Below are 15332 nucleotides of genomic sequence, written 5' to 3'. Positions count from 1 at the left end.
AGCAATGAATGGGAGAATCACTTAGACCCAGTTTCCTGTCTCCTATTCACTGAGGGTTTCTCCTGGAGCAGGGCAGGAAGGGAGGGAAGCATGAATTAGGTCAAAGCCTGCATGGACTGTTTGCCAGGCTGAGAACATGTAAGGCAGAAGATAGAAACTGGCCAGCCTCTTCCCCAGCCAGGTCAGTGGTAGCAGTGGGGTCAAGGAAAATGCTCCAGACCAGATGTCTCAGCTGAACCTTCTGAAACGAATGGGTGGGGCGTGGTGGCTCAGGCCTGTAATCCCAGCCCTTTGGGAGGCTAAGGTTGGTACATCCCTTGAGGTCAGGAGTTTCAAACCAGCCTGGCCAACATGGCAAAACTCTATCTCTACTAAAAATAGAGAAATTAGCTGGGCGTGGTGGTGCACACCTGTAATCCCAGCTACTTGGGAAGCTGAGGCAGGAGAATTGCTTGAACTGGGGAGGCAAAGACTGCAGTGAACCCAAGATTGCACCACTGCCCTCCAGCCTGGGGGACAGGGGGAGACTCTGTCTCAAAAATAAATAAATAAATAAAATAAAGTAGCCTGGGCAATGTGGCTCATGCTTGTAATCCCAGCACTTTGGGAGGTGGAGGTGGGTGGATCACAAGGTCAGGAGTTCACGGCCAGCCTGGTCAAGATGGTGAAACTCCATATCTAACAAAAATACAAAAACGTTAGCCAGGCGTGGTGGCGGGCACCTGTAAATCCCAGCTACTCTGGAGGCTGATGGAGAGAATTGCTTGAACCCAGGAGATGGAGGTTGCAGTGAGCTGATATTGCGCCACTGCACTCCAGCCTGGGCAATAGAGTGAGACTCTGTCTCAAAATACAACACGATACAATATGACACAATACGATAAGATATAAGACAATACAGTAGATGGAGAGGCTGGGTGTGTATGGTGGCTCATACCTGTAATCCCAGCACTTGGGGAGGCTTAGATTCGAGGATTGCTGGAGCCCAGGAGTTTGGGACCAGCCTGGGCAACATAGGGAGACACTTTCTCTACCACAAACACACACAGACACACACACACACACACACACAAATGAAAAAAGTAGCCGGGTGTGGTGATGCATAGGTACCTGGGAGGCTGAGACGGGAGGATTGCTTGAGCCCAGGAATTTGAGACTCACTCAAATTGACCACATCGCTGCACTCCAGCCTGGGTGAAAAAGGCAGACACTTTCTCAAACAACAAAACAAATAAATAAATAAAGCCGGAGGATAACGGTGAGGCATGGAGAGCAGGCAGGTAAGGCAGAGACCTCCACAGGCAAAGTCCAAGAGACATGAAGGAGCCAGTGTGCAAGAGGAAATTCCTGGAACAGCAGCAGATGTCAGAGAGAGCTGGTACAGGGCTCCACCTGGTGGACAATATTGGGATGAATCTCCTACCAAGAAAATAAATGACATTTTCTTTTTGGGCTGTCAGATGGAAGAAAACATTTACTTTTCCCTTCCCCTTCTTTCCCCTTCCCTTTCCCCTTCCCCTTCCCCTTCCCCTTCCCCTTCCCCTTCCCCTTCCCCTTCCCCTTCCCCTTCCCCTTCCCCTTCCCCTTCCCCTTCCCCTTCCCCTTCCCCTTCCCCTTCCCCTTCCCCTTCCCCTTCCCCTTCCCCTTTCCCTTTCCCTTTCCCTTTCCCTTTCCTTCTTTCCTTTCTTTCTTTTTTTTTGAGAAGCAATTTTGCTCTTGTTGCCTAGTCTGGAGTGCAATGGCCAGATCTCAGCTCACTGCAGCCTCCACCTCCCGGGTTCAAGCAATTCTCCTGCCTCAGCCTCCCCAGTAGCTGGGATTACAGGCATGTACCACCACGCCCAGCTAATTTTGTATTTTTAATAGAGACAGGGTTTCTCCTCATTGGTCTGGCTGGTCTCCGACTCCCGACCTCAGGTGATCCACCCACCTTAGCTTCCCAAAGTGCTGGGATTATGGCGTGAGCCACCATGCCTGGCTCTTTTCTTCTTCTTTTCTTCTTCCTCTTCCTCCTCTTTCTGCTTCTTCTTCTTCCTTCTTCTTCTCCGAGATGGAGTTTCACTCTTGTTGTCCAGGCTGTAGTGCAATGGCCAGATCTTGGCTCACTGCAACCTCCGCCTCCTTGGTTCAAGCAATTCTCCTGCCTCAGCCTCCCAATTATGTGGGATTACAGGCATGTGCCACCTCGCCTTGCTAATTCTGTATTTGTATTTTTTTACTAGACATGGGGTTTCATCACGTTGGTCAGGCTGGTCTTGAACTCCTGACCGGCAGTGATCCACCTGCTTCAACTTGAGTCACTGCACCTGACCAGCATTTTCTTATAGTAAAGAAAGTGAAACCATGGACTGGTTATTGAAAGAGAGAAGAAAGGTGGAGAGTGAATCTTAGTGGGAAACAGAAGAAAAGCAAAAGGAAAGAAAAACTTTCAGCTGTCTGGCTTGTATTGGCATTGACGATATTTGCTGATGTCTTGCTTAGATCAGCAAAATGTGGCTGGGAGGAATCTGTGTCACTTTTTGTTGTTGTTGTTTGAGACAAGGTCTCATTCTGTTGCTCAGGCTGGAGTGCAATGGCATGCTCTCAGCTCACCTCAACCCCTGCCTCCCAGATTTCAGCGATTCTCCTGCCTCAGCCTCCTGAGCTGGGATTACAGGCATGTGCCACCACACTTGGCTAATTTTTGTATTTTTAGTAGAGATGGAGTTTCACCATGTTCTCCAGGATTGAACTCCTGACCTCAGGTGATCTGCAGGCGTCAGCCTCTAAAAGTGCTGGGATTACAGGTGTGAGCCACTGTGCCCGGCCACCTGTGTCACTTTTTAGCAGAAACTTTCTGTCAGCAAGTGGCAGGGTGTGTCTCTTTTCTTTTTGCCATAGGACTTTTGATGTTACAATGCAGACGCATCCATTAGGCTGCTGTGGATGTGTCCTGTGGGACAGAAATCAAGCTTTGTTGTTGTAAACTAGAGAATGGGGGTTGCACCAGGTGCAGTGGCTCATGCCTGTAATCCCAGCACTTTGGGAGGCCAAGGCTGGTGGATCACTTGAGGCTGGGAGTTCAAGATCAGCCTGGCTAAAATGGTGAAACCCTGTCTCTACTAAAAATACGAAAATTAGCCGGATGTGGTGGGGTGTGCTTGTAATCCCAGCTACTTAGGAGGCTGAGGCAGGAAAATTGCTTGAACCAGGAGGTGGAGGTTACAGTGAGCCAATGTTGGGCCACTGCACTCCAGCCTGGATGACAGAAACAAAAAAAAAAAGAGAGACAGAGAGAATGGAGGTTGCATGTTACTGCATTATAATCTTGTTTATCCTGACTGATGCATTAGAGGAACAATTTCCTGAGACACATTTTACTGACCATGAATTTCCTCAAAACCTGAGAGCAGGCTTCTCAGGAGGAGGCTCAGTGTGGAATCTGTTTCTGAGGTAGACCCTGGTTCAATTTTCAGCTACAAACACCACCTGTGAGACCTTGGGCAGTTCACATCCCCTCTCTGTGGCTTAGTCTGCTTAATTGTCAAATAGGTTAAATCCTGGCTGGGTGAGATGGTTCACGCCTGTAATCCCAGCACTTCGGGAGGCCTAGTCGGGTGGGTTACGAGGTCAGGAGTTCAAGACCAGCCTGGCCAAGTTAGTGAATTCCTGTCTCTACTAAATATACAAAAATTAGCTGGGCATGGCTCCTATAATCCCAGCTACTGGGAGGCAGAGACAGAAGAATTGCTTGAACCCGGGAGGCAGAGGTTGCTGTGAGCCGAGATTGCACCACTGCACTCCAGCTTGGGTGACAAGAGCAAGACTCCATCTCAAAAAAAAAAAAAAGATTAAATCCAGAAAGATCAAAATATCTCACATCTAAAATCTCAAAACTCACAATTCCCCCCCAAAAATCTAAATCCGAAGTGTTGAAATCCTGAGGGATGAATTCTGCGGAAGGGATGAGTGTGTTTTCGGTTGTACGCTGCACAGTTGCATTATATTAGTTGAATCATGACAGGTGAATAATCACCTTGTTATTTCTTTATACATTAACTATGATTTAGGGAGATAGAAATGGGTCCCTTGGTGACAACAGATGGGCTTGGGGACTTAATTTTAGGTGTCAGTCAGGCAAGGTGGCTCACGCCTGAAATCACAGAAATTTGGGAAGCCGAGGTAGGCAGATTGCTTGAGCCCAAAAGTTCAAGACCTGCCTGGCCAACATGGTGAAACCCCATCTCTACAAAAATTAGCTGGGTGTGGTGGTGCATGCCTGTAGTCCCAGCCACTCAGGAGGTTGAGGCAGGAGGATTGCTTGACCCTGGGTGGTTGAGGCTGCAGTGAGCAGTGTTCAAGCCACTGCACTCCAGCCTGGGTAACAAAGAGAGACTCTGTCTCAAAAAACAAAATTGTAGGTGTCATCTTGACTGAATGAAAGAACACGTGGAAACCTGGTAAAAGATTATTTTGGGGTATGTCTGGGAGGATGTTTCCCAAGGAGATTACTATGTGAATTTGAGTAGACTAGGGAGGCAAGATGTACCCTCAAGTTGGCAGGCACTATCCATCAGCCAGGGACACAGGCAGAACAAATGCAGAAGGCAGACCGGTCTCTCCTAGAGCTGAGGCACACATTCCCTCCTCTGCCTTGAACACCAGAAACGTGACTCCACAAAGTGTATTATCACAGTGTTAACTTTGTTTGTTTTTTGAGACGGAGTCTCACTCTTCCACACAGGCTGGAGTATAGTGGCAGGACCTTGGCTCACTGCAACCTCCACCTGCTGGGCTCAAGTGATTCTCCTGCCTTAGCCTCTGGAGTAGCTGGGATTACAGGCACCTGCTGCCATGCCCAGCTGATTTTTGTATATTTAGTAGAGATGGGGTTTCACCATGTTGGCCAGGGCTGGTCTCCAACTTCTGAACTTAAGTGATCAGCCTGCCTTGGCCTCCCAAAGTGCTGGGATTACAGGCATGAGCCACTGCACCCGGCAAATTTTCATTTCTTAGAATAAATGATTAATAAACTATGACATGAGGCTGGGTGCAGTGGCTCATGCCTGTAATCCCAGTACTTTGGGAGACTGAGGCAGGTGGATCACTTGAGCAGAGGAGTTTGAGACCAGCCTGGCCAACATGGCAAAACCCCAACACTACTAAAAATAGAAAAATTACGCTGTTATGATGGTATATGCCTGTAATCCCAGTTACCTGAAAGGCTGAGGCATGAGAATCACTTGAACCCGAGAGGTAGAGGTTGTAGTGAGCCAACATCATGCTACTGCACTCCCCCCTGGGTCACAGAGCAAGATTCTGTCTTTAAATAAATAGACAATAAAACAAAACAAAATAAAATAAACTATGACTTGGCACATTCCTATAATCACATCTTATAAAGCAATTTAAACTGACAAAAAGGCCGTAGCGTACCATGCTTAAGAATGGTTCTAACCAGACTAAGTTGGAATTCAAACTCTGCCTCTCATACTGTGCGTAACCGTGAATAATTTAATTTTCCTCCCTGTACACCTCAGTTTCCTCATCTATAAAAAGGAGACACTAATGGTACCCATTCATAGGGTTACTGATGATTACAGGAATTAATGCATATAAAGCACTTATGACAATGCTTTTCAGAATAGTAGGTGTTCAATAAACGTTATTATGTAATGAGATAGGAAAAATCTATCTTCTTCAAAAAAGTCCAAGTGCAGGAGCAGTTCTCTTAACTGAACCTGACCTAACAAACATTTACCTTCTATTTCCCTGTAAAACATATGAGTGATGCTAACAGCCTATTGACTACTATGTCCAGCAGGTTACTATCGGGAAACCATTTGAATTAACTAACCAACTTCCGCTTCTATTAATACAAGATTTTTAAAAAGGGACTCTGCTGTAGCAAGTAAAGATCCTATTTCTTTTTTCATTATAAATGTATACACATGGAATTAAAAAATTCTGGGCTGAGCTTGGTTTTTCATGCCTATAATCCTAGCATTTTGGGAGGCTGAGGTAGGTGAATCACCTGAGGTCAGGAGTTTAAGATCAGCCTTGCCGCCAGGTCTGGTGGCTTACACCTATAATACCAGCACTCTGGGAGGCCAAGGCAGCAGATCACGAGCTCAGGAGTTCGAGACAACCCTGGCCAACATGGTGAAACCCCATCTCCACTAAAAATACAAAAATTAGCTAGGCATGGGGCAGGTGCCTGTAATCCCAGCTACTCATGAGGCTGAGGTAGGAGAATCACTTGAACCCAGGAGGCTGAGGTTACAGTGAGCTGAGACTGCCCCACTGCACTCCAAGCTGGGCTACAGAACAAGACTCTGCCTCACACACACACACACAAAAAGACCATCCTGGCCAACATGGTGAAACCCTGTTTCTACTAAAATATAAAAATTGGTTAGGCATAATGGCAGGTGCCTGTAATCCCAGCTACTAGGGAGGCTGAGACTAGAGAATCACTTGAACCCAGGAAACGGTGGTTGTAGTGAGCTGAGATCATGTCACTGCACTCCAGCCTAGGTGGCTGAATGAGACTGTCTCAAAAAAAAAGAAAAACTTCTGGAAGGATACTTATACGCAATTATATCGCCTTTTCAAAACTCTTAAATTAAATATATAAAATTAAAAAGTCTTAAATTGGCCAGGCCTGTTGGCCCATGCTTATAATCCCAGCATTTTGGGAGGCTGATGCAGGAAGATCACTTGAGGCCAGAAGTTCCAGACCAGCCTGGCTAACAAATAGAGACCCTCATCTCTACAATTTTTTTTTAAATCATTCAGGCATGGTGGTATACGTTTAGACTCCTAGCTATTCAGAAGGCTGAGGCAGGAGGATTGCTTGAGCCTTGGAGTTTGAGGCTGCAGTGAGACATCATTGCACCATTGCACTCCAGCCTAGGCAACAGAACAAGATCCTATCTCTAAAAAAAAAAAAAAAAAATCTCAGGACAGGCGCAGTGGCTCACGTCTGTAATCCCAGCACTTTGGGAGGCTCAGGCAGGTGGTCACTTGATATCAGGAGTTCGAGACCAGCCTGGCCAGCATGGTGAAACCCCATCTCTACTAAAAATACAAAAAAAAAAAAAATTAGCCAGCATGGTGGTGCATGCCTGTAGTCCCAGTTGCCTGGGAGGCTGAGGTGGTAGAATGGCTTGAACCTGGGAGGTAGAGGTTGCAGTGAGCTGAGATTGTACCACTGCACTCCAGCCTGGGTGACAGAGAAAGATTCTGTCTCACACACACACACAAAATCTTAAAAGCACCTGAGACCGAAATGTTCATCAACTGATGAAAAGATTTTTATTTTATTTTATGAGACGAGGTCTCACTTGGTCACCCAGGCTGGAGTACAGTGGTGTGATCTTGGCTCACTGCAGCCTCTTCATCCTGGGCTAAAGTGATCCTCCTGCCATGGCCTTCCAAAATACTAGGATTACAAGCGTGAGCCACCACACCAGGCCCCAGAGTTTTAAAATGTGGCATATCCATGCAGTAAAATATTATTCACAATAAAAACAAAGGACTGTTATATGCTATAGCATGCATGACCTGAAAAAATGTTACACTAAGTGCAGTCACAAAAGACCACATATTATACAATTCTATTTAAGTAAAATGACTTGAATATGCAAATCTGTAGATTAATGATTGCCTCGGTCTGGGGAGGATGGAGGGATTGAGTAGTGTTAACTAACAGGTATGAATTTCTTTTTGGGGTGGTGAAAATGATCTAAAATTGATTATGGTGATGGTTGCACAACTCTGTGAATATCCCAAAACCACTGGATTGCACACTTTAAATAGAAAGATTGTAAGGTATATGAGTTATATCTCCATTTTTCAAAAGCCATGAGAGCTGTTTACACGCTGCTATACCAGCAACTGGCATTTGAGATCAATACTGTTACCAAACTAGCAGCAGGTGAAGGCTTCAGAGCTCCTATTTGAAAAGCAATGTTATTATAATATGGATTTACTTAGGCCTAATACAATATGCCCAGAGAGTTACCTACTCTAGCATGGATTCTCAAAAGCGTCTGCATTTTGGTGAGTGTTTTGTTTTCTTTCCTTTGGAGTACAATGGCGAGATCTTGTCTCACTGCAACCTCTGCCTCCTGGGCTCACGTGATCCTCCCACCACAGCCTCCTCAATAGCTGGGACCACAGGTGCTTCCCATCCAATACAAACACCGCCTGGCTAATGTTTGTATTTTTTTGTAGAGACAGAGTTTCACCATGTTGCCCAGGCTGGTCTCGAACTCCTGGCCTCAAGCGATCCTCCTCCTACTTTGGCCTCCCAAAGTGCTGGGATTACAAGTGTGAGCCATCGTGCCCAGCCAGAGAGTTTTAAAAATTACCAATGCATGGGTTTCACTCCCAGTCATTCTCAATGAGTTGGTCTCGGATGGGGCCGGGTATCAATAGGTCTTTAAATGCCACAGATGATTCTACTTTTAGTTTTATTTTTTTTAAGCCAGTCAAATATAGCCATGCAGATGATTCTAGTAGGCACCCAAAATTTACCTCTATTGCTGCAGATTCACATAACTTGGAGCCCTGTTGGTTATATATTTTTTTGTTGTTGTTTTTCAGTTTTTGAGACAGGGTGTCAGCCTAAAGCCCAGCCTATAGTGCAATGGTGCAATCTCAGCTCACTGCAACCTCCGCCTCCCAGGTACAAGCAATTCTCCTGCCTCAGCTCCCCAAGTAGCTGGGACTACAAGCTTGCACCACCACACCTGACTAATTTTGTATTTTTAGTAGAGATGGGATTTCACCATGTTGTCCAGGCTGGTTGAGAATTCCTGACCTCAGGTGATCCACCTACCTTGGCCTCTGACGGGCTGGGATTACAGGCGTGAGCCTCATGCCCAGCCTATTGATTGAATTAAGAAAAACCCAAATTTGTGGTGTAAAAATGGTACCCTCCAGAATCCAGGCTACTCTCATTATCTAATAAAGACAGTACCTATTCCTTTTAAGGGCTCCTAGGATAAGTGCAATACTTTTCTTGTAGGTATCTAGCTGATTTCTTGAAGTTGCTTCTGTACTAAGGTAATACCATGTAAGTGAAAATGGAATTAAAAACTAAATGTAGCCAGGCATGGTGGCTCATGCCTGTAATCCTAGCACTTTGGGAGGCCAAGGTGAGAGGATCACAAAGTCAGGAGATCGAGACCATCCTATCACGGTGCAACCCCATCTCTACAAAAAATTAGCTGGGTGTGGTGGCATGTACCTGTAATCTCAGCTACTTGGGAGTCTGAGGCAGGAGAATCTTTTGAACTTAGGAGGCAGAGGTTGCAATCAGCAGAGATCGCTCCACTGCACTCTAGCCTGGGTGACAGAAAAAAAAAAATAGAGCTGGGCATGGTGGCTCATGCCTGTAATCTCAGCACTTTGGGAGCTGAGGCAGGTGCATCACCTAAGGTCAGGGGTTTGAGACCAGCCTGATGAACATGGGGAAATCCCATCTCTACTAAAAATAGGCAGGCATGGTGGTGCATGCCTGTAATCCCAGCTACTCGGGAGGTTGAGGCAAGAGAATCGCTTGAACCCAGGAGGTGGAGGTTGCACTCCAGCCTGGGAAGCAAGAGCAACAAGAGCAAAACTCCATCTCAAAAAAAACCAAAAATTAAAAATAAAATATGAAATAAAATGAATTAATTGAGACAGGGTCTTACTATGTTGCTCAGGCTGGTCTCAAACTCCTGAACTCAAGTGATCCTCTTATCTTGGCCACTGAAAAGTGGGGAGGCGTGAGCCACTGCACCCAGCCCAAACCCAAATATGGTGGGGTTTTTATTGTTGTTGTTTTTAAGATGGAGTCTCATTCTTTTCACCCAGCCTGGAGTGCAATGGCGGGATCTGGGCTCACTGCACCTCTGCCTCCTGGGTTCAGGTGATTCTCCTGCCCCAGCCTCCTGAGTATCTGGAATTACAGGTGGCCATCACTATGCCCAGCTAATTTTTGTATTTTTAGTAGAGACAGGGTTTCACCCTGTTGGCCAGGCTAATCTCAAACTCCTGACCTTAGTTGATCCACCCGCCTTGGTCTTCCAAAGTGCTGGGATTACAGGCATGAGCCACTGCACCTGGTACAAATATTTCTTTTAACCTCCTTTACTGACTATGATTCTCAATTTTTGTAGCCTAAGCACTTAAGTTATTGGACTAATTTGAGAAGAGAAACCTTAATATGACATGTAAAAGCAAATTCCTTCTAAGGAGCCATGTTATTATCCAATCAATTTATTTAAAAGAAAGAGAGGCTAGGTGTGGTGGCTCATGCCAGTAATCCCAGCACTTGAGGTCAGGAGTTGGAGACTAGTCTGGCCAACATGATGAAACCTCCTCTCTCCTAAAATTACAAAAGTTAGCTGAGCCTGGTGGTGTACACCTGTAATCCCAGCTACTCAGGAGGCTGAGGCTAGAGAATGGCTTGAACCTGGGAGGCGGAGGCTGCAGTGAATCCAGCCTGGGTAATAGAGTGAGACCTTGTCTCAAAAAACAAAAAAGAAAAACCTTCCTTTTGAGCTTTAAGTATCCTTGCTTACAAAAGTATGGTCTAAAGACCAGTAGCACTGGCATCACCAGGGAGCTTGTTAGAATTACTGAATCAGGCCGGGCACAGTGGCTTGTGCCTGTAATCCCAGGAGGCTTTGGGATTACTTTGGGAGGCTGAGGTGGGCAGATCATCTGAGGTCAGGAGTTTGAGACCAGCCTGGCCAACATGGTGAAACGCTGTCTCTACTAAAAATAGAAAAATTAGCTGGGCGTGGTGGTGAGTATCTGTAATCCCAGCTACTTGGGAGGCTGAGGCAGGAGAATCACTTGAACCTGGGATGGGGTGGTTGCAGTGAGCAGATATCGAGAGAAACTCCATCTAAAAAGAAGAAATACTGAATCACAGACTGAATCAGAACCCACCGCATCTTAACAAGAATTCCCCAGGTGATTTCTGTGAATGTTAAAGTTTGAAAACACTTCTGGTCTAGTTGGCCTTTGTAACCTTAGTGTCTTATTCTTTTTGTTTTTGTTTGTTTGTTTTGTGAGATAGAGCCTCACTCTGTTGCCCATGCTAAAGTGCAGTGGTGTGATCTCGGCTCACTGCAACCTCCACCTCCCTGGTTCAAGTGATTCTCCTGTCTCAGCCTCACAAGTAGCTGGGACTACAAGCACCTGCCACCAGGCCTGGCTAATTTTTGTGTTTTTAGTAGAGACAAGCTTTCACCATGTTGGCCAGGTGGTCTTAAATTCCTGACCTCAGGTGATCCACCCACCTCAGCCTCCCAAAATAGTGGGATTACAGTTGTGAGTCATCACACCTGGCCTGAAGCCTTATTTGAAACTCTCTTTTCCCTACCCATCTTCCTTCACACACTGGCAATAATGCACTACAGTTTCTTGGGATTTCAGAAAGAAAAATTAAAAGGAGTCTGGTTGCGGTGGCTCATGCCTGTAATCCCAGCACTTTGGGAGGCCGAGATGGGCAGATCACCTGAGGTCAGGAGTTCAAGGCCAGCCTGGCTAACATGGTAAAACCCTGTTTCTACTGAAAATACAAAAAATTAGCCAGGCATGGTGGCCTGTGCCTGTAATCCCAGCTACTAGGGAGGCTGCCGCAGGAGAATCCCTTGTACCCTGGAAGCGGAGGTTTCAGTGAGCCGAGATTATACCACTGTACTCCAGACTCCAGCCTGGGCAATAGAGCAAGACTTCATCTCAAAAAAAAAAAAAAAAAAAAGAGAAGAACACAACAAAAGAACTCCTAGAATGTGGCCCATAAACATATTCCTATGCTGCTAGGATTATGAATCCTATTATTCTAGTAGCTCTTACAACTCAAGAAATACCCTCTGCAGCCTTTGTTGATAATAGCTGCTGTATTTTTGCAATGTGAATTGAATTTGAAGATGACATGGCAACAACAGAGAGACTGACTTGAAGGCAAGCAACAGTTTCAAGTCAAAATGTACAGAATGTCTACTTTTGTTGCTGGTGATTGCTGATGTTTAAGAAAAGGGCTGTGGGTGGGAGGGCTGAGCCCAGCTCCCCAGGCTGTTCCCCTAGTCCTGCTTCTGCAGCCTCTGAGTGATGATTAGCTGTTGGCACTCCACTGCCTGATGACAAGGCTCTCAGAGTCCCTGTCCAGCAGCGCTGAGTCCTTGGACTGCCCTGGGTGGCTGGGGTGCACTGTGCCCTGGGGCCGTCCCTCCAATCAGTAAATCTTCAGCGGGTTCTCAACCAAGCCAACTTCATTCTGGACAGCCAGCTCCGCAGCCTTGACTGTGGCAAACTCCACCACGGCTATTCCTGCTTTCTTGCTGGAAAGCACCAGGTTGTGAACCTCCCTGTACTTCTGCAGGAGGACACCTTGGGAGTAGCTGCCTTTTGAGGCATCCTCCATCTTACACTTCCATTTGAGCTTCAGTTTGGGGCTTCCTCTGCCTTCAGTGCTTTCGGCCTTTTCTCTCCACCTCTGGTCATGTTCTTGGAGGATCTGCTCCCGGATCGGCCTCTGCTGTTCCTCCAGCTGCTACGTGCCCTCTTCTTGAAGGCACCTGATCTCTTGCTCCAGCGTCTTGGGTCTCCAGCTGCCCTGGGCTTCCTCGCTCCCCAGAGCCTGGGCCTGCCACTCCTGAGCCCCCAGTTCAAGCCTCATTCTCTTCCGTCTGTCTTCAAGTTTCTGGGTCCTCTCTGCTGCCTGCTTCCCGGCTTTCCTGACCTTGTCATGCAGCCCTGGCTGCAGCATCGGTCAGTACCTCTAAGGTCCGGGAAAGCTGGTGGAAGAATTCAGCGGCTCTGGGATTATCGGGATTTTTGTCTGGGTGGCAGGAGAGGGCCTTCTGCCTGTAGGCCTTCTTCACCTCTTTGTCTGTCGCTATCTCCTGGATGCCTAGAAGGGTGTTCAGGTCCATCTGCAAGAGCTTCTTGGTCACCACTGTGGCTCCAGCCCTGACTGGAGTCAAAACACCAACTACCAAGGATCTAAGCTACAACAATTCCCTGGAGTCTGAGGGAGAACTCCCAGGAGTCCAAGCGAGACAGTGTGGGAGCTGCCAGATCCCAATGGCACTTAGCCTCCTGGGAATTGCCTCCTGAATTAATAACCTAGCTTCCAATCCAATCTCCCAAACCTGCCTGTGAGCCCCGTGTATATCTCCAGCTCTCAACTTGTTTTTAATCTTGGATGTTGATGTTCACAACATTGGATGATATTTATCTTTTTGAAACTGGGAGGAATGATTCCTTTTATTCCCATTGATTGATGAATTGATTGATGGGTCTTGCTATGCTGCCCAGGCTGACCTCCAACTCCTGGGCTAAAGGGATCCTCCCAGCTCAGCCTTTGGAGTAGCTGGGACTACCAGAGTATCACCATGGTTTTATCATCTTTTTGTCATTTTACTGTACTTAACGGGGGAGGGCAAGATGTCCTCTTAACAATCCGAAGTTCTAACCCCTACATAGCATAACACACTTCATAAAATTGATGAAAGGGAAGGGAGGATAAAGGAAAAGTTGAACAAATTAAATCATAGGTTAATTTATTGTTATTCTGAGTTCTGTGAAATCAGTTCAGATTTCAGTAGGCAGTAACCCTCTTGACAAAAAAGAAAAGAAGAAAACAAATGAAATCATTCTGAATTTGGATGGTTGATGATAAAGCACAACTATTTGCTTTTACCTTGTCCACAAAGAAATGAAACCATTTGGGAAGACATCCTGAGATTCAGAAAAAACAAGGCAAAGTAAGTGCTGTGGTTTGAATGCCCCCTCCAAAACTCATGGTATTAGGAGGTGAGGCCCGGCCAGGCATGGTGGCTCATGCCTGTAATCCCAGCAGTTTGGAAGGCCGAGGTGAGTAGTAGATCACATGAGGTCAGGAGTTTTACAACAGGCTGGCACATGGTGAACACTGTCTCTACTAGAAACACAAAAAGTAGCCAGAACTCTTGGCAGGTGCCTGTGATCCCAGCTACCCGGGTGGCTGAAGCAGGAGAATCTCTTGAATCCTGGAGGTGGATGCTGCAGTGAGCTGAAATCGCACCGTCGCACTCCAGCCTGGGTGACAAGAACAAAACTCCATCTCAAGAAAAGAAAGGAAAACAAAAGAAAAGAGAAGAAGGAAGGAAGGAAGGAAGGAAGGAAGGAAGGAAGGAAGGAAGGAAGGAAGGAAAGAAGGAAGGACAGAAGAAAGAAAATGAAAGAGAGAGAAAGAAAAGAAAGAATGAGAGGTGGGGCCTTTAAGAGTTGATTAGGTCATGAGGCTTCTGCCCTCATGAATGGATGAATGCTGGTATCTGGAGGGAAGATGGGATTACCCAGGGAGTGGGCTTCTGATAAAAGGGTAAATTCAGCTTCCATCCACTCCCTGTGTCCTGTGCACGCTTGCCCCTCTGCTATGGTATGGCACTGCAAGGAGGCCATCACAAGTTGTGGCCCCTTGATCTTAGATTCCTCAGCCTCCAGAATTATGAGCCAAATACATTTGTTTGTTTGTTTGTTTGTTTGTTTTTTGGAGACCGGCTCTTGCTCTGTCACCCAGGCTGGAGTGCAGTGGCTCAATCTCAGCTTACTGCAACCTCCACTTCTCAGGTTCAAGTGATTCTCTTGCCTCAGCCTCCTGAATAGGCGGGATTACAGGCATGCAACACCATGCCCGGCTAATTGTTGTATTTTTGTTTTGTTTTGTTTTGTTTTTGTTTTTTTGAGACGGAGTTTCGCTCTTGTTACCGAGGCTGGAGTGCAATGGCGCGATCTCGGCTCACCGCAACCTCCGCCTCCTGGGTTCAGGCAATTCTCCTGCCTCAGCCTCCTGAGTAGCTGGGATTACAGGCACGCGCCGCCATGCCCAGCTAATTTTTTGTATTTGTAGTAGAGACGGGGTTTCACCATGTTGACCAGAATGGTCACAATCTGTTGATCTCGTGATCCACCCGCCCTCGGCCCCCCAAAGTGCTGGGATTACAGGCGTGAGCCACCACACCCGGCCCAATTGTTGTATTTTTAATAGAGACAAGGTTTCACCATTTTGGTCAGGTTGATCTCGAACTTCTAATCTTGTGATCCACCCACTTCGGCCTCTTAAAGGCTGGGATTGCAGACCTTAAGCTTCTATTCTTTATAAATCACTCAGTGTATGGTATTCTGTTATAGCAGCAGAAAGCAATAAAGAGTTTAGCTATTTTAATCTTATTTAATAAAGATGTACTGAGTCACATGTAGAACACATTCTTACTTCTCAGGATCTTACAACTGCCCTATAATCAATAGAAAAGGAGATGCCCAAGATTTTTGTTTCCACCTTTATTCAGGCTCAACTGAAAGAT

The 15332-nt window shown here is 46.4% G+C and overlaps 1 pseudogene; it reads right to left on the bottom strand.

The window, feature by feature from the left end:
* Window positions 1–12097: 12097 nt before the first annotated feature.
* Window positions 12098–14430, bottom strand: LOC100392940 (dnaJ homolog subfamily C member 17 pseudogene; annotated as a pseudogene).
* Window positions 14431–15332: the final 902 nt, after the last annotated feature.

Source organism: Callithrix jacchus, chromosome 14 (assembly GCF_049354715.1).
Source record: "Callithrix jacchus isolate 240 chromosome 14, calJac240_pri, whole genome shotgun sequence".
Taxonomy (NCBI): Eukaryota; Metazoa; Chordata; class Mammalia; order Primates; family Cebidae; genus Callithrix; species Callithrix jacchus.
This window is presented reverse-complemented; position numbering and strand designations above follow the sequence as displayed.